General features: G+C 39.4%; 1 protein-coding gene across 8 annotated transcripts in view; it reads right to left on the bottom strand.

The window, feature by feature from the left end:
* Positions 1-25,948, bottom strand: part of FHIT (fragile histidine triad diadenosine triphosphatase) — a 1,461,545-nt gene that overhangs the window by 423,317 nt on the left and 1,012,280 nt on the right. The window contains exon 1 of one of the 8 annotated variants that reach the window (XM_045832302.1): positions 3,896-3,999. The exons of the other annotated variants lie outside the window; for them this stretch is intronic. The gene's annotated coding sequence lies outside the window, so the exon portion shown is untranslated. Of the gene's footprint in view, positions 1-3,895; positions 4,000-25,948 lie in introns of those variants that run through there. 8 annotated transcript variants of the gene reach the window in all.

The following is a 25,948-nucleotide window of genomic DNA, read 5'->3' on the forward strand; positions in this document are numbered from 1 at the left end:
CAGTTGGCCCAGTTCCCCCAGTGTTAATCTTCTATCTCTACTCTCATGGACTTTAAACTCCAACTAAAATTACTTTCATGTAATGTCAATGCTATAGTTAGATACTCAGATGAACCTGTCTGTTTGGTTTCTAAATGAGCTTTAACAAAAGTAGCAATTATTACATTGAAATTCTAGTTCAAGGTTTATCACGAATGTTCATTTCTACAAATTCTTTTTTTTTTTTTTGCCAGGACTCAGGTGTTTATTCTTTTTTTAAAATGTATTTTATTGATTCTGCTATTATGGTTATTCTATTCCCCCCCTTCACTCCTCTCTGCCCTGCACACCCTCTCCCACCCACATTCCCCTCCTTTACATTCCAGCCTCCTTGGCTGGTGACAGGTTTAAATAAGTATGTCCATGTGTCATACTTATAAGTTCTTTGGCTTCTATATTTTCTATACTGTTTTTACCCTCCCCCTGTTTATTTTCTACCTACCATCTATGCTACTTATTCTTTGTACCTTTTCCCTCTCTCTCCCCCTCCTATTCCCCTATTGATAACCCTCCATGTGACCTCCATTTCTGTGGCTCTGTTCCTGTTCTAGTTGTTTGCTTAGTTTGCTTTTGTTGTTGTTTTAGGTGTGGTTGTTAATAATTGTGACTTTGCTGTCTTCTCAAAAGAGACCTTACAGGCAAGAAGGGGCTAGAAAAAAATATTCCAAGTCATGAAAGGCAAGGACCTATATCCAAGATTGCTCTATTCAGCAAAGGTTTCATTCAGAATGGAAGGGCAGATAAAGTGCTTCCCAGATAAGGTCAAGTTAAAGGAGTTCATCATCACCAAGCCCTTATTATATGAAATGTTAAAGGGGTTCATTTCTATAAATTCTTAATTAAAAGTGTTAGAAAACACAGTTCTCACTCAATTTCATGGGACACAATAACACAGGACTCTATTCCTGGGATTTTTCCAGTTTTAAGGATGGTAATCCAGATTAAGTTCAACAATATCCTAAGGCCAAGTTTCTGGAATAGAAACACCAAGGACATAGTATGCTTTCAGAGTAAATTTTAGATCTGGTATTTTTCATTCTGTCTTAGACTTAGGGAGTCAACTCTGCACAGGAAGATTATCAGAGCTTTCGATGGGAACTCACTCTCCCCAGGTGCTTCCAGCCCAAGCCAGGATGCAGTCATCCATTCTAAAACTTCTTGCATCCCCATCTACATTATGCCAGGTGCTGGGGATACACTGAGCATTTCTGTTCTCTAGAGATTCCATACTAGTGAGAGAGACAGACAAAAGATAAGTCAACATAGTTATGATTGATCATAAGTGCTAGAAAGGAAATAACCAGGAGTACTAATGGAGCCTAATGAAGGCGCCTTCTTTGCTTAGGGTGGCCAGGTAAGGGCTCTGTGCAGAGATGACTTGGTGACAGATCTGTCATCAATGAGCATTGCTTCCTTGACCCATACTTGCCTCACTCCATTTTTTCCACTTAGTAGTTGGCTGGTGACAGGTCGAAACCAAGCAGCCCATGGTAGGATGGTCCTGGCTTACGAAAAGGGTCTACTTTAGATATCAGTCATGAAGGGTTATTCTAGTTAAAAATATAATCAACATATAAGAACCAGAAACTACAATTGGTACAAAAATGACCTCTTCATATTCCATCAAGGAATTGTTTTTCTAAAATGACAAGAGGTATATTGCCAATAAATCCAAAATTCTGTTTCCAATTAATGCAAACTTATAATATTCCAAGCTGTTATTAGATTTCAATTAATAACCAGTGATGCCTCATTAATGCAAATATGTGCCTAGTGGTGCTCAAACTTCTTTAGTGAAATGGGTCTAATGACATGACTGTTTCATATAATAATGGAACTAGGATTAAAGGGCCCAATTAATCATTTTCTGCTACTAAATGATCTCTATGACAGTTTACTTATAGAAACATATGCTTTTTGCAAAAAGCCAATTTATATTCAAACTATTCAATGACAAAAAAGAGAACAGAAACATCATACTGAAATATCTCTAATAGTGGCAGAAAATCTCAAAAGCAAGTCAGGTTCTTTTCAAGAATAAAAAAGGTCACAAAGTTTATACTGTTCTGTTTCATGTAATATAAAGCTAAAACTGCAAATCTCAGGCCTACAGATGAATGATAGTGCTTTTTAGTTCTCCTGTCTGTGTACTTTCCATTTCTTAAACCCTCAGTTGTTCCACCTGTAGGTTCGAGGCAGCTGCAAACCTGTGCCAAACAGCAAAAGCAGAACACCACCCCCACCACTCCCACCTCCACCCTAGCTCTATGCAGTGAAGTTAGGCAGGAAACCAAACTGCTGAGAACAGTCCCCATTACCACTTCCTGCGCAGCAGCCTTTCCCAGTTCTGACAATAACACTTTGTTTTTCCTTTGCACAACTGCCTATCTCACATTTGTGTGGTGCCAGTCAGGCAGGCAATCAAATACAACTTTTCCCTCAAGCTGGCAGAGTGGGGAGGGTGAAGAGTCAGGCAGGGCTATTGCAACGCCCAGATACTAAGCACAGTGACTGATCCAGGTATGGGCTCCAGAACCCAGCAATCTCTTGGGTTGTTACAAAATTTGTAGAATCCCAAAAATGAAATGTAAGAAATTGAATAGTGCCTCCTTTCCCATTCCAGCAACCAGCCAGGTAAATTTCATCCCACTCTTATTCTCCCTGTCAGCCCGTCTCTTATTGCCAAGAGACATAGAGTGCACAAAAGCCACTCATTTGTTCCTCTTAGGTAAAATCTATTGAGATTCCTTCTTAATTGTTGCTTAGTAATCAACACAAGATTAGAATTATATTGTAGCTTAAAAAATAACACTATAAAAAGTTTATTTAGATTTTTAAAGTTAAGGAACTGTCTTAAAATGGAGTTGTTTCAAAACCCAGTTGTTATAGTAGCCTGACATCAGACACACAATCGTAAGAATGAAAAACAAAACAAAAGCTTTAGAGATTCTTTTACAAGAGTGCAAGTCCATTCCTCTTCAATATTGTGTACAATAATGTATAAATTGTGACTCTATCCCCTTGGCAACAAAAGTAATATTGAGTCTTAATTAATATGCATTAATGTGCTAGAAAAACTATACTTTTTTCATTTATAGTTTTATATTAGATGTTATAAGACATAAGAAGTGTATATGGCACTTATGATTAAAATGTATCTCTGTATTTAGCTATCTCTTATTAAGAAATAAATATGAATTTATAAAGTGTGCAGGGTGCAAAAACAGTTTCAGTGCATGTGCCAACAATGGTCAACGGGTTGCTGGGACACTGGATGTGAGTGATTAATCATGCCTGGGCATGTGGTAGAAAACAGAGCAGTGAATGATTAGCTATGCCTGCCATGGGTGAAAAATCAGAAGTGGTAGAAGGCACATCAAGCCTCTTTTTAGTTCTCTGCAGCATGGAAAAGTCCAGTTTTTCTGCCAGTAGCTGCTTGACCTTTAAGAGATCCCAATTATTTGAGTCTCGGTCTGCTCATCTTTAAAATGAGGGCTTTGCTAGGATGACCTCTAAGGTCCCTTCTAGCTTGAACATTCTACCATGTTCTGAGGGAAGGGCATAATAGGCCTTGCGGTTAGCAGCCAGAGCACCCAGTGTGTCGTGAGTTCAGTACAGTCAGTAAAGTGAGCCTGCACTTGAAAGCTCTGAAGAAAGGGAAGGTGAAGGAAACAAACCTTCATGGAGCTATTCTATAGTAAATATGGCCTGGAGAATAATTCTAGAAAGCAAAATATTACTCATGAATAAATGGTCCATCATCTTCTCCCTTATACGTTTTAAAAAATTCTTCATAGAATTATGTTGCAAAAGGAAATAGATGTCTATGATTTAAAGAAGTTGGTCATTTTCTTACCTTTCAGACATGTCTTCGCCTCACAGATGAGAATGTGCCACAGACCTTGAAAGCCAGTCACTATCTCCCAAAGCAGGAAGTGCAGAGGTCAGGCAGGCTCTGACTGGCAATATTACTGGTGGCCCAGATCCTTTGAGCTCCCTGAGGTATAGCCCCTGTGGAAGTTTGGTCCTAAGGCCAGTTCCCTACCTGGTGCTTAGATGACTGCCAGAAACAGTTGGAGCTCTGTGCTTCATTACTCAGTTCCTGGAAAAGACAAGCTTTTCTTTCTTAGAAGCACAAGCAAGCTTCTCCGAGCAGCTCTGAGGCCCAGGGTTCTGGAGAGCTCATCTTCGAAGCACTACCTGGCAATGTTGACAGAACTACTTAGATTGGGGAGGGAAGCAGGGAAAGAGGGAAAAAAAGAGCCCCAAATATCGGGATACTGGTCTGACACTCACACTAGGCCTCAGTGTTAACGCGGTCCTTGCACTCACAGCTAGGCCTCATTGTTCTCCTGATAAACATGAAAAATCTCACAGAACACCAACAACTCAGGAAAAGTCACTCTGAGATCCAGATAAAGAGGAGACAAAGCCACTTGATTATTTTGTCTAAGCACTAACAAAAGCAAGGTTACTATACAGCCCACAAAGTAAAAAAACATCCCCCTCATTTGGCTAACATGAGTTACCACTGCTTCTTTATGAAGCAGCTTCAGCCTCACTCTGGTCTGCCTTTTCCATAATGAAGACTTATTGAAGCACCCAACTATAGAATTTCCCTTGCTTTGTGAAAGCACCCTATCCAGAATGAACCTCACCTCCATGGATCCTCCTGCAAGTCACCCAACCCAAGATCATATCCTCTCTAACACTCTTACTGAGAAGCCCATGGTTCTCTGTGGTGTGTTTTCTTCCTTTCACAATGAATAATAAACCCAGTTGTTCATCTCCAGGCAGGTTCCTAGTTCTCTAGCTAGAGGGCATCAATATTGATTTTAGACCAATATTTGTTTGCCACCCTTTGTTTTTTTCATTATTCCCTTCCAAAGAAGTCTCTTTAGACATTTTTTCCTAACTGTTCCCAACCCATGAACTTTTGATACCACAGATATACTGAATATCTATGTATGTCCATCTGTGCTATCTATGTACAAAGGGTAAGTCCCCACAACACACACACACACACAAACACACACACACACACATACACTTACTAACTAGTTTTCATATGGTTTAGAATACATTATGTGGGGTTAGAATGGATTCTGGAGAGTCTACCACACTGTGTTAAAAAGCACACACCTTACCAATATACCTTTGTACCACAGTAATAATAATAATAAACATTCTTAGTACTTTCTGTACACCAGACTCTACTCTCACACATCTATTAATTTTATGTAGATTAACTCATTTTATCCATCCAAAAACCTCTGTGATTAGAACTAGAATTATCCCCATTTTAAAGTTGAGGAATCTGAAGCCCCGTGTCACAATGTTCATAAACAGCAGAGACACTACCACATGGCTGGGCCTTTGACCCTGGGGTACATACTCTAAACCTTGAGGATAATAGTGCCTCCTACTCAACAGTAGTTCCATAAATACTTGCTAAACTCATGAACACATCAGCAAATATGCATCATGATTTTCATGACAGTATTTCCAAACATTTATGACAAGCAGTAAAAAATTATGAACTTAGCCCTGGCTGGGTGGCTCAGTTGGTCGGAATGTCATCCTGTACACCAAAACTCTGTGGGTTCTATCCCCAGTTAGGGCACATACATGCTTAGGTATGGAGATTAAAGATTGGAGATTGAAGTTGGACGTTCAATGTCCAGTCAAGGCACATACAGGAAGCAACCAATCAATGTCTCTATCTCATTCTTTCTCTCTGTCTCCCCCTTCCTCTCTCTCTAAAATCAATAAACATAACCTCAGGTGAGGATTTTTTTTAAAATTATAAACTTGGGGGTAAGAACTAAAGCGGTCTCATATAGAAAAACATTCTGGTGGAAATCTTTCAGGGAAAGTTTTTACATTGTGTTATATGACTATCAAATGTTTTGGAAAATTAATCCCTTTTTCTCTGTGTATCTGTTTGTTTAACTGGAATATGTCTTGGTTAAGAAAGGGAAGGTTGGAAGGATATTTTTCTCCCAAAATTAGTAATTAAAAAGTGATGGAGACAGCATGCAACAGCCAGAGACGGCAAAGCGCTGCTCCCCAGAGGCCTGCCCTGGCATCTGTGCAGTCACAGAGCCATGGTGTCCTGCCTTTCCCGCTGGTAAAGCCTTCTTCTCCAAGAAAAAAAATCAACTTTGCACTGTTCACTTTTACAACTCTATTTCGTGTCCAGCATTGCCAACAGTTCCAAGATTCAAAATAGTGTGTCCTTTTCTCAGGTGAAGGGATACATTTCTAGGATTTCTGCTCAAGTCAGAGCCTTTAGTTAAACTGATTTTATACAATCAGACAGAGGAGGAAAATGGCTTTTGTGATGAGCATCTGCTGTTTTGTTAAAAATGTGGTTAAAGACATTAACAAAAGTGACATTACCAGCTGTTCTAATGTCAAGCAGCTTGGCTAAAAACTGTTTTTTATCAAATGGCAACATATGACACCCAAAACAATTCCAAACCAATAATACATTGTTACTTGTAAAACAGAGCTGAATGAGAGTAAGAGAGAGCTTGCGAGCGAGAGAGGAAGCAAGAGCTAGAGAGAGGAGTTAATTAAAATACAAATTCAAATTTCTCCAGCAACAACAGACAAAAGGATACTGATAATTTCCACAAAACATTTTACCTCTATTTCAAAGCAAAAGAGGACCATTATCCACTCCCTATTCTGACACAAAAAATCATGCTTTTCATTTGTAACATGCTTGTAATGGCAAAAAGATATGACAGTGTGTTTCTGGCCAGTTCATATTTGACTTGGCTTCTGCCTTTGAGCCACATACCTCCTGGGAAAGGTGACAATCAGGAGAGAAAAACTAACCAGTGTAGATATGTTCAGCTTTTCTATTTTTATCTGCCCATCGTTTTTAATTATCAGGCCATTAAAAGGTAGCAGATCAGTAGCATTGCCAACTCTGTCGTCCTTATGGCTGAAAAGTCCATGGCAGTGGATACAAAAAACAGCCTCCTTACATTTGTCAGAGCTTATAAAAGCAAAACTGCCTGCCACAGTCATGGTGACTCCTAAATAAATGCTTGATTTCCATGACTGTGACAGGGGAGGACCTGAGTTGTGCCCAGTGCTTAGGAATCCATGGGCATTTCCTATGCATCATTATTAATAATGCAATTCACAAATGCAAAGTCCGCTGACAAGGCCTGAGCTAAGCCCTGCTTCCATAAAAGTTGGCTTGGCTTAGTCACCAGGAAAGATGACTCTCACAAGGGCATCATTCCTGCTGGAAGGAAAACAAAGGAACATGCTTTGAGGAGAGAATGCTTGCCAGGAACAGAAGGTACAGTGCACGTGGAGAGAGTTTTAAGACAGGTAACTCAGGAGGGACCTCCATTTGGGGGCAAACATGCCAGAACCAACAGAAGATGAAGAAATGAGCAAGCAGCTGTGTGCTACTATTTCTACTAACTGAAAAGGAGACATGACTTAAAGTCACACTTAGCATATGGAGACACACAAAGAAGAGGGGACACCTGGGAAAAATCAATGTACAGCAGGCTTGATGGAGCCTGCTTTCGTGTGGATCTCACGGTGTTCGTGCAGGGCAGATAAATTTGCCCATTAGATCAACACAAGTGGATGGTGCATCTCTGCTGAGAATGGAGCAAAGGCCGTGCTGATGATAACAGCAAGGAGAATATAAGCCGAGTGGTGGAAAGAACTTCCAACAGCAAAGCAGTAACACAACACAGATCACCAACAGAAATGCATTTGGGAGAATGTTGGAGAAGGATGGAAAGGCCTGTGAAATGTCAAGTCCGTCTCTGTGAAGAGACCAGGGGACAGCAGAATGATATCTCCAAGGTCGTTCTAACCCTATTACTATAGGAAAGAAAAGTTTCCTTGAGGACAGTGGGCTTTCTGTTTGCAACAAAGGAAAGACTGTAGTATTTTTAAAAATTTTGTTGCCTTTTAGTAGCTTCAAAGGCAGACCTTTTAATTTTTCTTTTGAAATGAATCTTTACTTTTTCTACAATTACCTGTCTGTTTAAGTCCTCTATAACTGAAGGGATACAATGTGGACCAAACATCAGAAGCAGTGGTTAGTTAGGAGTTTTCACATTTGCTTGTTTATTCCTGAATTCATTTATTCTCTCATTTATTCAACAAATTAGAGCTTACCATTCAAACTCAGTTTCCCTAAATATATAGAAAATCAAATGACCATGAGACTTATAAGAGTGGTGATTCCAGCTTTCTCCCCTAGTCATCTTCCCTAGTGCTCTGTATTTGTCAAATGCCCTACTATATGCTTAATACATGATTTTATTTCATGCTAACACTAACTTTATAGATGGGAAAATATCTAAAAAATTAATACTAGAAGTTAGTATTGACTTCAGTATTAAGTCAATACTAATACTGAACTGACTCCAGGACTGACTCCAGAGCCAACACTGAGTCTGTACACTGTATTACTCTCCATAAACTAAAAACACAGTTCACGAGTGAACTTGTTCACAACTCTCAACTAGGATGTCCTTCTGCAGCTAGGATGCCCCCTGCATATTAGGAGACCAAATCACAACTGGCAGTTTCAACCTAGGGAAATATCTCAACCCCAAGACCCAACAGAATCTTTCCTGTGAGGGAAGAACTCAGGCTCACAAAAACTTGTTCTTACAGCAGGATCCAGAACTTTTTAAAAAATACAACAGAGAGTTCTAGTTTCTTATGCAGTCTTTGTTTTGGATACAATCACCATACTCTGAGCCAGCACAGAAGACAAGAGAGCAAAGTTCTGCAGAAGACACTGTATATGTGTTACCTTTTACTCTCCATACTGCTCTGTCAGGTGGGTGTCATTACTTCCAGGTAGAAACAAAGGACTGGACTGCTCAAGCAATGTGTCAAAACTCACCAGGTCATAAGAAACAGACCTGGAATTTGGGCTCTAAAACTGTGCTCTTTTCTGTAATAACATATGCTGCACTGTCCCTCCGAAGGCATGTAGGCACTTGCCTGTACTGCTGAAGTCACATTAGATCTCATCCCATGTGAGATGCCTTCAGACCCTCTGGGCCTCCAAGGCCCCAGGGAGTCCACAACCCCTACCCCACATGCACATTTTGATCCACTCTCTTCATGTCCACTGCTCTCCAGCCACAGTGTCCTCTTCATTTCTTCCAAGACCCTGAAGTCCTCCCTCTGTATGTGTGTTCTCTTATCTAGAAAACTCTTCCCTACCAATCTCTACCACCATACAGACTCCTGTCCATCCTTCAGAACTCCCTCAGAGGAGCCTCCTTGTTATTCCAGGCCAGGCCCATTTCCAGTGCTCCAGAGCAGAGTTTCTTAGGCTAGGCACTATTGCCATTTTGGGTCAGGTGATTCTTTGGTGTGAGGTCTATCCTGTGCATTGTGGGAAGTTAGCAACATTAACTAGATTCCAGAAGCACCCACATTTCAGTTATGACATGTGAGAAATACTCCAGACATTGCCAAATGACCCTGGAGGGAACAGTCATTCCCAGATGAGAATCACTGACTTATAGCTTTTTGGGGCCACTTTCCTCACCTAACAGCACTGGCCGCACTGCAACAATGTGCATTTGTTTATGTGATCATTTGACCATTTCTCCCATTGACAGTGAGTCCCATGAAGGCAGAGATGGTACCCACCACCCAGCACAGTGCCTGGCTCAAAGTAGGATTCTAAGAAAAACAAACACTTTTTGAATTTATAACTAAAAAGTTCTTGGTAAGATATCACATTCTTAAGTCAGTAGTTAATGGAAGATTATTGAAGTACTTTTGAACACCCACATGAAATGCCACCACATTTAGGCTCTGGGAAGATTAAAAACTGAGCAGGATGGACATTCATCAAGTGACCAGAACATCAGAAAAACTCTAATGAAGGACAAGGTGAGAGGTTGTTAACACCCAACAGCACACAAGATTTACAGAATGACACGTCACCCAAGTGTCAGCCGGGCCCTAATTAAAAAAAGAGGCTGTTCCTTGGCAAGTGGTCCCATGCCATGCAGTGTGGCTCTGTGGGATGTGGTGCATCCCCCCAACCTGAAAACATGTACCATGACTTGGCATCTTTGCCTAGAGGCACCATCCCACTTTTCCTGATGAAAATTAGGAAATAATGTAACCTCAAATGACAGGCTTATTAAGACAGAAGACATTGCAAAGGTTTTTTTGACATTATAATCTCTCAGGCAGTCAGGGGGAAATGCTGACTTACCATCATTACTGAAGGTAACTGGTAAAAATTTTTTTAAAAAATTAGAGAAAAGAAGAGTATTCCTATAGACCTTCTCTTCTAGTGAATTATTTGGCTTCCAAGTGTGTTCAGCAATCTTAACTTACCCCAATAATGGGACCCTCCAGCTCTGTGTTGGTACTTCCCCACCACTCTACTTGACCCCTGGTCCAGGGCAGTGAATTTAAAGCAACAAGACTAGCCTTGGCTGGGTAGTTCAGTTAGTTAGAGCATTAGTCTTATATGCCGAGATTGTAAGTTTGATTCCTGGTCAGGGCACATATAGGAATCAACCAATGAACGCATAAATAAGTGGAACAAAAAATTGATGCCTTTGTCTCCCTCTTTCTCCCTTTGTCTCTCTCTATAATAAATAAATAAATTTTAAAAATTTAAGCAACAAGGGTACAATTGAAGACACAATTCTACCTTTGCCAAGCTTTCTTGGGACCTAATCATATTGTCATGTTGGTCCAACTCTTCATACTTCCATATCAGTCTATCACTTTGGTGTGCCAAACTTCAGTTTTCCAGGACAGGTGACCCAGATAAAAATGACCAACTAGCATGAAATGCTCCATGGGGCCACCAAACAAAAGCAAGTTTTATTCCAGTGGATTGGAATGTAAGCTCCTAGGAAGTTTAGATGAGCCATCAGATCCGCAAATAATTTCACAAGTCAGGCAGACAACCTGAATGAGTCAAGTGAGCCAGATGAGTGTGATGATGCTGTCAGAAACAGGGATAGCAGACTCTGAGCTCAGTGTTACCAGAAAAGCCCCCTGTGCCAGGGAAGATGGTGATGCTCAGGACTTGGGCTGAGACACACCTCATGCCAACTTGATGCTACTTCAGTATTCAGTGAATGAACTCCTGTCTGAGTATCCACCCTGTTATTTCCAGGTCCTAGATCACACTCTCAGAGAGCTTTTTAGGTCTTTGCCGACTCACTGAGAGTGTTAAATCCCTAGTGCCTTCAACACAACTGCCATTTGGAAAGTGCTAAACTTACTCAAGCATTAAAAATGGAAACAAAAGATGAGTTTCAGTTACTGAGGCATGTAGGGGACACCATTAATGTCATTTCCAGAAATTCAGAGTTCATAGAGCTCATTGTCATGAGCAATTTTATTTCCAACTTGTTATAGGTGGGTGCTATTTAGGACTTAAGAGGCCATAATATTTTGCAAGAGGCTTGGTAGTCTGTCACTAAGAATATCAAATGAGATTGTAATGATACCTATGTTTTGCTCAAATAAGGGCAAGAAGAACTATCCCTGCCTCTTCTCCTCTCCTTAAAGAAATTCACTTGTGTTCCTTGGTACTCACAAAGACTAAAATATAAATATAATATGCTCAGAAGCCATAAAATATATATTTTTGGTAGAAATCTCAAACAGTGCAGAAGGGTATAAAGTGAAAGATGCAGGTCCCACTACTCAGAGATGTCCTTGGTGAACAGAGCAACTGCTTACTGCCTCAGTATCTTGGGTATCTTTCTATGTCCATAAATATACATCTACTTGTTGGGAACCGCCCTGACTGGTATCAGAGGCTGAAACCCCCGCCTAGGCTAAGGCTAAGGGAACGCCCTTGGAACCGTAAGCCAGCAAGGAGACAAAAGCTTATCTCCCTGGCAGGAATGCTGCTTCTGCTGCTGAACCCCAAAAAGCTTGGTCGGTTAGCCAAAGACGGGTGAGATTCCCCACGGGGGAACGACCTAAGCCAGGCATGATCACTTTGGGAGGCCACCCCAAAAGAAGGAGTTGGGGGGCTGCAGCAAAAGGGGGGTGATGGACCCTCACTCCTCGGCTTTGACAAAGTCTGAGTTCTCAGCGTCCGGAAGAAAATCTCCTTATCTCTCGGTGGCCTTAGTTCCCAGTGCTCCACCTAAGCCTGAAACAATGACAGGGTAGTACAGCTCGGTACTGAGAAGTGCGGATTTCCCGGGGTGATCAGGCCTAAGAAAGAACATGTAAATTACTGTGAAACCTTCTTTGTTTAGAATGCTCTCAGTTGAATGAGAAGGGTCTTAGGAGGAAGTTAGTTTGTTCCTCAGTCTTACAGCTCTTTGACCCCCCAACTCAATAGACTGGCAGAGTTCTTTGTTTTCTATAGTTCCTTACTTCCCTCTAATGAGTACTGTACTTTACCTGAATTATTATGCAAAATGAGCCTAATAAAAGCAGGTATGGACGGTAAATCAGTGCGCTCCCCACTAGGGGGGTGGCCATTCTGTCCTTACTTCCCCACAGAAACTAGTCTGTCTCTGTGCATGTGTTGTTTTTTCTCGTGTGTTTCGTCGAGCCATCCACAGCGTTCCGTGGTCACTGCTGGCCGGTGACCCACGCGCAACATCTACTTTGTTCTAGTCTACTGCTTAGTAAAAGCTCACTTTACAAGCACAAAAAGTCAATTTATCTCACCACTTATCACAGAAAAGCTTCTTCAATATTAAAATCCTTCAACAAACCATCAGAATCAACAGAAGTGGCTGGCATTGGCAGGTTTCTGTTGTAAGGATTCAAGCAAGCTTCCATAACTTGGGCTTGTTTAAAAAAATGATCTAGGAATATCTGAGTAGAGGGAGAGAAGCATCCCACAGGATTATAAGGAATAGAAACTGTGTTTTTGAGGAAGAATTTAGGAGACAAGTTACAAAGCTGTAGGGCACAAACTACAGACCAATTATGCCTGGGTAAAGTTGACAACCTTACATAAACCACAAAAGAATTGTAAAGTACACTTGTTTTCAGCTGCTATTTCAAGCTTTTAGGCACACTTGTGCTCAGTATAGACATGAATCCAATATGTGTTAAGTGTGTACAACATATGAAGCACTGTGCTTAGCACCGCCCATGACCTACCTCATTTAGTCCTCAAACTCACCCATAGTATAAGGCACTTTTATTATTCCCAATGGAAGGAGGAGGAAATTAGGTCTCAAGGTTACACAAAGACAGGTGAAACAACAAAGCTGAACCCAAGCAACCAACCTCCAGAAACCTGGACTCCATGACTGCCACAGGACATCTTTAAAAATGCCAGAGATTTACAGGCAGAAAAAAAAAGTTTTGTCTTCATGTCCTGGGTTTTCCCCTAAAGGTAAAAATCAAAACAAACAAAACATATCTTTGTTTTCTCTTTGCCTAACTAACAAGCTTGCCATTTTATCTAGGGCAGGGTGGTGGAGTGGGGGCCACTTAAGGCAATACCCTGCCAATTTAAATTAACAGCAGAGAGTTTCCAAAGGGCTGATAAGCAGAGAAGAGGAAGAGTGGTAAGGAAGGACCTATAAAAACTATCTGTACCTTTGTGCCAAGACTGGGGAGGTTAACTTTGTCAGTGTGGCTAAGCGTCCAAACGCTCTATTAATGCTCCTTTGAGACCACTCGCTCTTCCTCAAATACAACAAATACACCCCATGCTTAGCAGGAGTTAGTTCTTCCTGGGAAGCTCTCCCCTATTACTTACATGGGGGAGATTTCACATCAATCAGATCTCTGCTGAAATGCTACCAGCTCCCACCCTATTTCAAAAAGAGCTCTGCCCCATCACTCTCTTATCTCATAACCTGCTTTGTATTACCCTAACACTTATGGATATGTAGTAGCATATGCATTCAAATGTTTTGTGACTGTCACTCTTACTATAAACCCTGCCTGTACTCCCTGTATGTATCACCAGTCCCTGAAACAGTATCAGTAAAGCTCAGTAAGTATTTGTTGAATGAGACAATAAGCTGTGTATTATTTGAAACTCATCTCTTTTGTTGTCCCAGTAGGCATTCTCAAATCTTTGTGTGTGTGTGTGTGTGTGTATGTATACAAATATATATATATACACATATATATGCAAGTATGCAAATATATATATAGACATATATACACACACACATATATGCATACTTGCATTTTGCAGTTTAGACTTTTATCACTAATAGATGAGACTTAGTAATAACATATTGGTAATCTAACCAGTATAAATCATTTAAATCATTTAACTGTAAGTACAGGACTTACCAGGTGCTTGGACACCGTAACTACTCTAAAGGACAGTGAGTAACAATTTTGCATTTTTTTCTGAGTGAGTTATTGATAATTATGCAATATTTATTAATTTCATGGCAAATCTATTTTCTTTTATTGTGTATTCCACCATGAAAATGGAGAACCACTCAGAGTCCTACTCTAGCTATTAACATTTATAGACATTTAAAACTGTCATCAAGTCTTCCTGAGATAATCAGGTCCCTGTGCTTAATGAGGAATTTCTTTCTCATTTTTGGTAATCATGGTCACAAAGACTTCAAAAATCCTTAGTCAGTACTCACCGGCGTTCAGGTGGGGACATGAACACTTGACAGAATGAGACAAAAGACTGACAGGTTTCAGTCCTCCAGAGAGATATCTTCCACCTATTCTCTATGACAGTTAGGCTGATGTAATTAGTCTAACACATGGAGCAGAGTTTATCCTTCATTTTCAAATACGTTGTCTATTAACAGTTTTCATGGATACTCTGATGGTGCAAGGCTCTTGTCAATGGATCACTGCCAATACCAGCCATCAAGCTAATGACCTGTGCTTGCCAACTCCAAGATGAAGGACCACCCTTGGGCATATCTCCCCAGATCTCAAAGAAGAATCCCCCTGGCAAATGATCTTGGAGAAGCACGTGTCCACTGCCTTCCTGCCAGAGACTATCTCAGCTGGGAAGGCATCAAGGGAAGAAGCAAGAAAATCTACTAAATCATATTGGTTTAGAGTATTGCCTTGTCTTTCAAGAAAGATAATATAAAAAGAGAGTCCTTTTGAAAAGTGAGATTGGGAACATTATCCTATATTTCATCAATGTCAGTTTTTTTTTACATTGGGCAACTGACAGTATATATTGTGTGACTTCTCAATAGCACCACACAGTGAAGCTAAAAGGTGGAAGGTTATTTCTGCAGTGATTGATACTCTTTCTGCCACAGCAGTCAAGCCTCTGCAGATGGCTTCCTTTTCTCCTCTGGTGAATCCTGCTTACAGTTCTTGGGTGAAAGAGCTGCAAACCCCACCAGGCATCAAACCTTAAGCACTGACTTGATATATCAGGATGTGAGATGCTATTCACTGCCCAGCTTCAAGCCCTTACTGCAGCACTTAAAACACAGTTGGAGGATTCTTTGAACACAGGGTAAAAGTGCGTGGATGACCTACATTGTCACTGGCTTCTCTTCAGACAAAATAAGAAAAATCTGAAGTGTCAGCATACTTCCTCAGCTAATGGGAAGACTACCCAAGTGATGGGGACAAGAGTCATGGAAAAACATGCAACATGTCCACCCACAGTGTCCCTACCCTTCCCATGTCACAAACCTAAATCAAAAGACAAATAAAAGTTATACTGAAACAAAATGAATATGTAAAGAATCTCAGTAATCTTTTGGGGTACTGTAATACTCTTGAAAACAGTGTGATTATTCTGGACCCCACAAATAGGGTGGGAATAAATAAGCATCACTAATGGGGCAGGAGGAAGAGGGAGTAGCTGCAAAAATATGTTTGCTGTTCTAAAAATTTTACACACTATGATCTTTGTTTCAATGAGTGAGGAGGCAAAGTATTAAAAAAAACCTTAAAAATTATTTTTTATGTCAATTACTCTTTCAATTTGCTAAACTATACCCAAAGACAGATAATCTTTGCAACTCCATTGAAAAATAGAAAAATATTAAGTCCCTTAAAAATATCACTATCAACATTCTTCCATCAAAGATTAGGATGATCCTCGGTACATTTCAGGAAAGTAATGTCCCAAATCAATAAAAGGTCAGTGCCAACAGGGAGTTTTACACACATCCTCAGGAGACAAAGGTAGGCTGGGAAGAGAAACCAGCCTGACTGGTGACATTCAATAGAAATTGAAGCTATTAGAAGGACTTAGATCCACATGCCACCTAGATTTCAATTTAAGAACAATAAAAAGGGAAAAAAGCAATTCCCAGGAGGGAGAATAAAGAAAAGTAATTCAAACAGGGATAACCTACAACACTAATCTTTAAATTTGCTTCAAATGGAAAAAAATGCAGTAAACACATGTCAGAAATTACAATGCTACATACAATAAATATCCACTGTTTCTGATTACCCAACCTATCTTGTTTTTCTTTGGGAGAATTTTATTTTTCTTACTTTCAGTTTATGTAATTGGAGAGGGAGTCTTCTAGGCACAAGTATGTGACCAAACTGAACATTCCATCCACTGACCTCATCCCACCTATGAGAGCTGATGTGTATCTCTGTTGAAACTTGTGACAGGGAGAGATTTTTTTGAAAGTTGCTTAATAAGGTAGTTGGGCATAGGCATGGTGATAGGTAGGCATGTAGACAGGTGACCATCTTTGCCATCATATAAGGAAAACCTTCCACATAATAAAGGTGTCCCAAAAGAAAACAAAGTTGAGCAATGTCCAGAAATATCTGACAATATGTGAGTCCCTAAATGCAGCCACTCATGAAGCTCGGTGTCATTACTTGAGTAACTTCTCTAGTTTGCTTAAGTTAGTGTGGTATGTGTTTTTATCTTTGGTAAATTTTTAGTGCATTTCACATGATGTGTAAATTTGGAATGACCTTTACAAGTTGCCTCAGCAAAAGGACAACGTCTTTAACCCTAACACTTAGACTAATTGATGTGAGAAGAGTTGGATAATTATTCAATGAATAGGTAATATTTTAAACTTTTATATATTTATTTTTAGGGAGAAAGGAGGGGAGGGAGGAAGAGAGGGAGGGAAATACTGAGAGAAACATTGATCAGTTGCCTCTTGTATGCGATCTGATGGGGGACCAAACCCTCAACCTAGGTATGTGCCCTGACAGGGAATTGAACTGGCAACCCTTGGCTTTGAGGGACAAAGCCCTGCCATTGAACTACAATGGTCAGGGCCAATGAATAGGTATATTTTTTAAATGGATCTTTTTTGACTCAAGAATTATCTCCCAAATTCATAGCTTTAAAAATAAAAGATAAAACAGGTTTGTCCTTGTTGACAAAATCCCAGCAAGATCAAACATTGGAAAAAACTAACCTTCTCCGTATTTACCTGTCTTATAACAAATTATTACTTCCACACAGTGCTTAGTTTTTGGCAGATGTTTATGAATAGATAATCTGCAGACCATAATTTAATGGGTAAACCTATTTAATTATCCATTTTTCTCCTACAAACAGAAACACTAATGACAAAATACTGAGCAACTCTCCTAAGAAGGTTGTATGCAATTGTATCTCAAATCCCTGGTTTCTAGAGGTGGTAAATTAGATGAGCAAAATCAAGGAGCCAACTTCTCAGGGAGAACTAAAGACCTGGTTACAATGAAAACACCCAACTTCCTACCCCCAGCTCACATCAGAGGACCAGGTTAAAATAAACACTTTTCAAAGACCCTCTATTTTCTATTACCATAGGAAAATTAAAACAGTTGTTCAATAAATGTTCAGTTGTTTAGTAAATTTTTAAAATTTATATATTTTTATTGTTATTCAAGTACAGTTGTCTCTATTTTTTCCCCATCACTCCCCGCCCCCCACCCCAGCCATCCCCACCTCCCACCCTCTATCCTACCCACCTTTGGCTTTGTACATGTATCCTTTACACATGTTCTTGATGACCCTTCCCCTCCCCCTGCCCCCATTACTTTCTCCCACCTCCTTCTGGTTACTGTCAGCTTGTTCTTCATTTCAGTGTCTCTGGTTATATTTTGCTTGCTTATTTATTTTGTTGATTAGGTTCCACTTCTGGGTGAGATCATACGATATTTGTATTTCACTGCCTGGCTTATTTCACTTAGCATTATGCTCTCCAGATCCATCTAAGCTGTCACAAAGGGCAGGAGCTCTTTCTTTCTGCTATATATTCTTCTATTGTGTAAAAGTACCAGTATTTTGATCCACTCATTTACTGATGGGAACTTACATTGCTTCCAACACTTGGCTATAGTAAATTGTGCTGCTATGAACATTGGGGTGAACAGGTTCTTTTGAATTGGTGTTTCAAGGTTCTTGGGATATAATCCCAGCAGTGGAATTGCTGGGTCAAAAGGCAGTTCCATTTTTAGTTTTCTGAGGAAATTCCATACTGTTTTCCACAGTGGCTGCATCAGTCTGCATTCCCACCAACAGTGCACTAGGGTTCCCTTTTCACCACAACCTCTCCAGCACTTGTTTGTTGATTTGGTTATGATGGCCATTCTGACCACTGTGAAGTGGTATCTCATTGTGGTTTTAATTTGCATCTCTCTGATGGCTAGTGATGCTGAGCATCCTTTCATATATCTCTGGGCCCTCTAAAACAGTTGTATTTTTAATTTAACTTCACTATTTTACCTTTCTTTCCTACTGTTTATTACAGGGTAGTATTTCTGTGGGATGCAATGTTGTTTTTAAAATAACTTCTTTACTTCTGCTAGAAAAACAAATAGTTTTTCCTGGAACTGACTTTCTATTGTTGGTTCTAATGTTATATTTTATAGCAAATAAGGTGTCTCTTCCTCTTCAGTGGAAAATCTCAATTACCTGTGATAGGAAGGTTGTGTGCACTTGGAACCTGTTGGACTGTTTTATCTGGCTATATGACATGGTACTCCAGTTACACCCTGATAGCTAATGACTCCTTCTTACCACAAAGCAAACCTCTCCCAAAAGAGGGAGACTTTAAAGATGAGACTAATTATAGATGTTGACTGGACATCAAACATCTGAATGGTTTCCACTATGTTTTCTATAGTAAATGTAAAATTCCAGAGTAAAAACTACCAGAGTAAAAAGCTTTACTTTACAGAGTAAAGTACAACTTTAACCTTTTGCCAGGACCTAGTATTTGGTCACTTTTTAAGTCAAAGCATCTCATTCTGGAGTCATACTTTTATTTCAAATGAATTCTTCTTTCTTTCCTTCACCCAGTACTTATCAGGTGCCTACCCCATGCTATATAGTGAGCCAGCGATGGGAACATCATTGGTAACAGCCATAGCTTTGATGGAAAGTCCAAGCTAATAGGGGTGACAGACATGATTCAAACAGTCACCGAAGTAATCAAATAACAAAAATCAAACTGAGTCTGAGGAGTCAAGAGCGGCCCTTTAAGGAAGTAAAGGCATGAGGTGAGGACTAGGTATTAAATAGGCCTATGAGGTGTGTGTGTTGGAGAATAATCTGGAAAAAGGAAGTGGGGTGGGGGCAGAAAAATGTTGCAAACACATAACAGCAAGTACATAAACTCTGTGGTGGGAAATGGAGCCAGTGGCTGGACCCCAAGACAAGTCTGGTGTGAGACGGGAGAGGAAGGCTGGGGAGGCCCCACCAAGTAGGACCTCCTGGACTGCTTCACGATAGAGATCTTAATCCTGTCAGTAATAGGAAGGGTACAAAGTTGTTAACAAAACAAAACTAGTTAAACCCACCCATTTTCTGTATACCTAACAAACATTTCAGTAGAACAGATATAAAAATTTCTACAATGTATTCTGCTTGCTTCATTTAACTATTACCGTATTACACTGGCAATGAATGAAATGTATTTCCCCTGCATGTTTTATATGTATAACATGTCTAAAGTTTCCCCAAAATCATTTTCCTTGCTCTTCTGCTGATTGTGATATCATAATTTAAAACAGAGACTACATTATACATCATCATGACAGCACCCAAAATTTGTTAAAGACTCACTATGGACAAGACAATGGACCAACTGCTACCCATGCATTTCTGCACTGAAATCAGTTTCAACCTTGAAAGTTCTGTATTATTATTATCCTAACACTACAAAACTTTGGCCCAGAGAGAAAATATTATTTGACCAAAATCACAGAACTAATGAGTCACCAAGTTGATACATTATCACAAGTCTATTCGACTTCAAGATTTATACTTCTTTTAAAATTCTAATAGTAAAATTAAACATTTTAAAACGAACAGTGCAGTGACATTTAAGAATTCATAATATTGTACAACCATTACCTCTACTAGTCTCAAAGCATTTTCATCACCTGAAGATAAAATCCATATCCACTTAGCAATTATTTGACATTTCCTGTTTCTCCTAGCCCCTGGCAACTATCACTGTATTTTCTGCCTCTAGATTTACCTATTTTGGATGTATCACATAAATGCCATCATATATGATACCTGTACATGACCTTTTTGTTTCTGGTTTCTGTCAGCATAATGTTTTTGAGGTTCATCTACATTTTAGCATGTACCAGCACTTCATTGCTTCCTTGTGGTTGAATAAAATTCCATCTTATATATACTACAAATTGTTAATCTACTCATCCATTGATACATATTTGGGTTATTTTTCTGTTCTGACTATTGTGAATGGTGTTGCTAAAAATAAGTGTGTGCAGGCATTTCTCTAAGTATCTCTTTTCAATATTTTTAGGTATATACCTAGGAGCAGAACTGAAGATTCATATAGTAATTCCAACTTTCTAAGAAACTATCAAACTTTCCATAGTGGCTACACCATTTCACATTTCTACCAGCCACATAGCAATGGTTCCAACTTCTCTATATCTTCACCAACACATTACTATCTGCTGTTCTAATTATAACCAATCTAGTGGATATGCAGTGGTATCTCACTGTGGTTTTAATTTGCATTTCTTTAATACTTAATGATGTTAAGCACTTTTTTCAGGTTTGTAGGCCATTTGTTTATCCTCTTTGGAGAAATTTCTATTAAGTCCTTTGACCACTTAGGTTGTTCATCTTTTTATTTTTGAGTTGTATATATTTTGGATACAGGACCCTTATCAGATATTCAATTTTCAAAGTGCATAAGTTTTTTTTATTTTAATAAAGTCTAGTTTATCTTTTGCTTTTTGGCCTATGCTTTTGGTATCATATCTAAGAACCCATTGCTAAATCTAAAGTTATAAAGGGTTACCCTTACATTTTCCTTTAAGAGTTTATTGTGTTAGCAGTTATATTTAGGCCATTAATCCATGTTAATTTTTGTATGTGATGTGACATATCAAGTTCTGTGCTTTCCACCATTAACCTATGTAAAAGGGTGATGTCAGACCTGAAGTAAAGATGATGTTTTGAAAATAGAAAAAATAAAATTAGACCTGTGTAGAAGAAACCTTTTTCTGTAAAGAAGTGGAAGGAACCTTCTAGTTTCTCTTGGAAAAAAGGAGTTCGACGTTCGCACACTGGTAGCAAGGGTTACATGTGGCCAACAGGCATGTTTTGCCTGGACAGCAGTATGTGTAAATGTTTTATATCATAAAGAAAATGAGACATTTCCACATAAAGGCTCAGATGTCTTACTCTTTGACAATATTAAAAGTTCTTGCCACAGTGTGCTGGCGCTAAGGAGAAACAAAGATGCTCTGAATGCCAGAAGGAAGAAAGACATCTTTATTTGTCATACACCTCAGGACCATGTTTAATTAATTTGCATCACCCAGTAGGACCTTGTCAACAACTGGGTTGCAACAGGTGCCTAAGAGGAAAGTCAGATGTTACAATATCACTAGCCTTACAGATCCCTGTGTGAAGAAAGACAGTCATATAAAGAGAAATCAATAGGCAAAAACTGATGGCCCGTAAGTGTACGTCCATGAAACAGGTAAATTTCTAAGATGAAAATGGAGGCATGTGGTTTGATGATGCTCACCTATAGCTTGTAATGAGGTTTTATCTGCCACTCTCCTTTGCTTGACCAAGTATTCTTCATTTATGTCTCAAGACAAATGTCAATTCCTTCAGCACACCTTCCCAAATCCTCCATGTGTAGATTAAGTAACCCTCCTATTTCCCACTATTGCATTATTCCAGAACCAGCTATATAATTTGTGAGGTCCAGTACAAAATGAAAATGCAGGGCCTCTTGTTCAAATTCTTAAGAACCTCAAGACAGTGACATCAGAACATTAAGCCAAGTGGGTCCTCTTCTAAGATGTTCAGATAACAGACCTGTGAAGTAGACCCTGCATTCTTCTCCCCACCATGCTACTCACTTTCATTTACTGTCATTGCTTCTTCTCACCTTTGAATCACCCCAACAGAAAACACAGTACCTAGCATGTAATAAACTTTCAGAAAAATGGGTTGACTAACTGAATGAGAGAATGGGTTGGAAATGAGTAAACCACCATAGAATCCCAAGCTATTATTCCAACATCCATTGTTAGAACTGCTCCACAAATACTGCTTCAAAATTTATCTTCTGGAATGGTGACACTATATCAACCTATCCACAGAGTGCAACAGTATCAATGCCACCTGTTAATAAACATGCATCATTTCCCAAAGAGCTAGCTATTTATTAACATAAAGCTTTAGGATCTAGATAATCAGGGCACAGTACACCAAATGTCCACATACCAAAACTAGGTAAAGCAAAGGTAGACACATTGCTATGTTAAACATAAAATCAATGTCATCTGAGTGCCTAAAGGGGAGAATACAAAGTTCTGAATAGGGTGAGCCTCCTGCTATTTGCCTGGAAATGATTATCTGATTCTGAGTCTGTGCTATGGGATGTCAGAGTCTGAGATAATGGCATAATTAGTTCTTCCTAGTCATAATACCTTAGAAGTGGGAAGATTGGGGGTTAAGGGGGAGGCTGGAGAAAAAAATGTAAAAGCCAACAAAAAGATTAAATTACTTTTACTCAATATAATCATTCTATGGAAGGTCTAAATAGCAACATTAGCAAAATTATAAAGTACAACTCTGAAGAAAGAAACTGGACAACAGATAGAAACTTAGCAGTTTATTTTATATATTCCACAAAGAAATGCACTTTTTCAAAGGGGCAACAGGGTGGAAATCTACACCTTTTTAAAAAAATTAGTGCATCACTAAATACTGAAAGGAGCTCTTCAAGTTGGAATTAAAGCATCTTAATTAACAACATGAAAATATATTACACACTGGTAAAAGCTTTCACAATCATAGATGTCAAAATACTTAGAAGTCAAACTAATGCCAGCAGCATACCATGAGCTAGCACAAGGTAGTAGATTTCATGAATGTCAACTGCTTGGATCAACCCAGAAAAAACATGATTGATCATTAGAATTATATTCTAATAAAACTTCCTGTGATAAAAGACATGTTCTGTATCTGCCCTGTCCAGGGAGGTGGCCACAAAACACATGTATTAATTGAGCATTTGTAATGGAGCTGGTATGACTGAAAAAAATAGTTCTTAATTTTATTTAATAGCAATTAATTTAGATTTCAATTTAAATAGCCACATGTGGCTAGTAGCTACTATATTGGACAGGGGGGCCTCTAGAAAAACAATGTCTTCCAGGCAAAGTCAAAGGAAGGATATTTATGGACCAGTCAGCTATTAATAAACAAAGAATATGGAAACGTTCTCAAGTAAAACTTACTGCATTTCACAAAGGCAGTCAAAATAGCATTGTGCAAGGTGTTAAAATTACAATTCCTTCAACTCTGAGGCTATATGATACATAAACAAACATCAGCAACTGTCATATGGAAAAGGTAGTCAGGTAGAGATGGAGTGTGGGGCATGGGCCACATAAATGCAAGTCAAGGAAACCAGAAAACTCATGGTGAGGCTAGAGTGTCCCAAGGACTTAAAATGACTTGGAGAGTCAGGTTTCTTCAATGCATTTCCATCTTACAAGATGAGTATGGGTAAATGCTAACAGGAATGAGAGGCTGACCATGTGCAAGAAGCTGGTTTAATGAATCATGTATCAATCATGCATCATTGGAAGTCCTGCTGTGGCCTTTCATGTCAGGCCATCAGATCTGTTCCTTGGAAGTGGGAACCCTTCTTGGTCACTGAATGCTTCCTCTGACTCCTGCAACTGGGCAGAAGAAGCCATGGAGAGAAACTGAGGAAGGTGGAGTAAGGAAAAAGGCAGGAAACCCAAAGGAGCACCAGACCCAGAAAAGAGAAATAAAAAATAAAATAGTAGTAGGAAATGCAATGCTCATTGGGTGATGGGATGTTCTGAAGGATAAAAATGATGAAACACTGGAGAGGAGAGACATACCCAAACAGCTCCCAACAATGTCACAAATTATGGGCCTTCCAGGAGCTAGAAATGCCACACAGAAAAGTAGATATCTGTCCTTTAAAAGGACGGGAGGAGGAAAGGAGTCTGGAGAAGGACACAACAAGCCAGACCCAAAACAAACAAATAAAAAAGCCAAAAGCTAGGAAAATCTGACCTAGAGTTTGATAGCAGCAAGTTAACCAATGTAGGACTAATGAAAATCTTAGACAAACAGACTAGTGCAACAGCTGAGACAAAAGTGGATACATTACCAGAGATTTTGGTAACTCTGAGGAATTCCTAATAACTCATTTCTCCCTAATACTGTCATTTCAAAGATGACAGCTAGGGAGAAGAGGGAGGTTAGGAGGTGGAGGGATCCAGCACAAAGGAAAAAGGACTCATGGACATGGACAACATTGGGGTGATTGCTGGGGGGAGGGGTGTATAAGGGGACTAAATGGTAATAGAAAAAATATTATAAAGATTATAAGCCCTGGCTGGTGTAGCTCAGTGGATTGAGCACGGGCTGTGAACCAAAGTGTTGCAGGTTCAATTCCCAGTCCGGGAACATGCCTGGGTTGCAGGCCATGACCCCCAGCAACCACACATTGATGTCTCTCTCTCTCTCTTTCTCCCTCCCTTCCCTCTCTAAAAAATAAATAAAATCTTAAAAAAAATTATATATAAAACAAAACAAAACCTTAAGTATACACTATGTTTCTAAAGGTAGCTCCTTTACAAAGCAGTAGGTCAAAACCAAACAGGCTGTCAGGGGCTGAGAAAGAATCAAATTCCAACTCAAACACACAATAGAGGAAGTTGTGTGTTGAAAGCACCAGATTTGGCACTGCCATTTTGCACTTTGAAAGTGATTTTCCAGTTTACTTCCTACAACAATGTCAGTGGAGATATAATTATGCCAAACCAAATTATACTCTCATCTGTCTCAGGTTGAGATAAAGAGTTTTCTATCAAAGTTTTTCTTCTAAAAAGGATTCCCAGGAAAATATTATCATTTCCTTTGCTTTGTCACATGAATTTTGGTATATAGGTTGGAGGGAGTCAGTGCAATGAATCTGAGAAGAGATGCTCAATTCAAGTCCCCAAGCATTTTTAATTGCTGGTTTACTACTCAGGAATAACACAAAGAAAAGTTAATAGTGTAAGTCAACACAAACAGTCTTAGTTATGGAAATGGAGACTTAGAATTGATTTTATACCAATTTGTAGCCTTGTAGCACCAGACTTAAGTTTAACATGACATGCCCCAATTACCAATTTTATAGAACACTGAAAGAAGGAATGCTAAGGAAGAATTTCAAAGAGCTGAGGAAAGACATAGGGCTGCTTAGTGCTGCAGACACACTGAAAGTCCTGATTTCCACTTGATTCTTCCATGTGCCCCACCAGGAATAAGTCTACCTTTTCATTTAAGACTTGATTACTTCCTAAATGAGTTAGCAAGGAGAAACCATCACCAGTGCAAGGAAGCACAAAAACAAAGTCAAATCTACTTCATCAACCCTCAGTTTTATATAACACTTTATTCACTACTTAAGTTTTTTTATCCACCAAAAATCTATTTCTCAGCACTCTGGTTCTACAA

This window comes from Phyllostomus hastatus, unplaced genomic scaffold (genome assembly GCF_019186645.2).
Source record: "Phyllostomus hastatus isolate PE091 unplaced genomic scaffold, TTU_PhHast_1.1 phas_contig_16, whole genome shotgun sequence".
Lineage (NCBI taxonomy): Eukaryota > Metazoa > Chordata > Mammalia > Chiroptera > Phyllostomidae > Phyllostomus > Phyllostomus hastatus.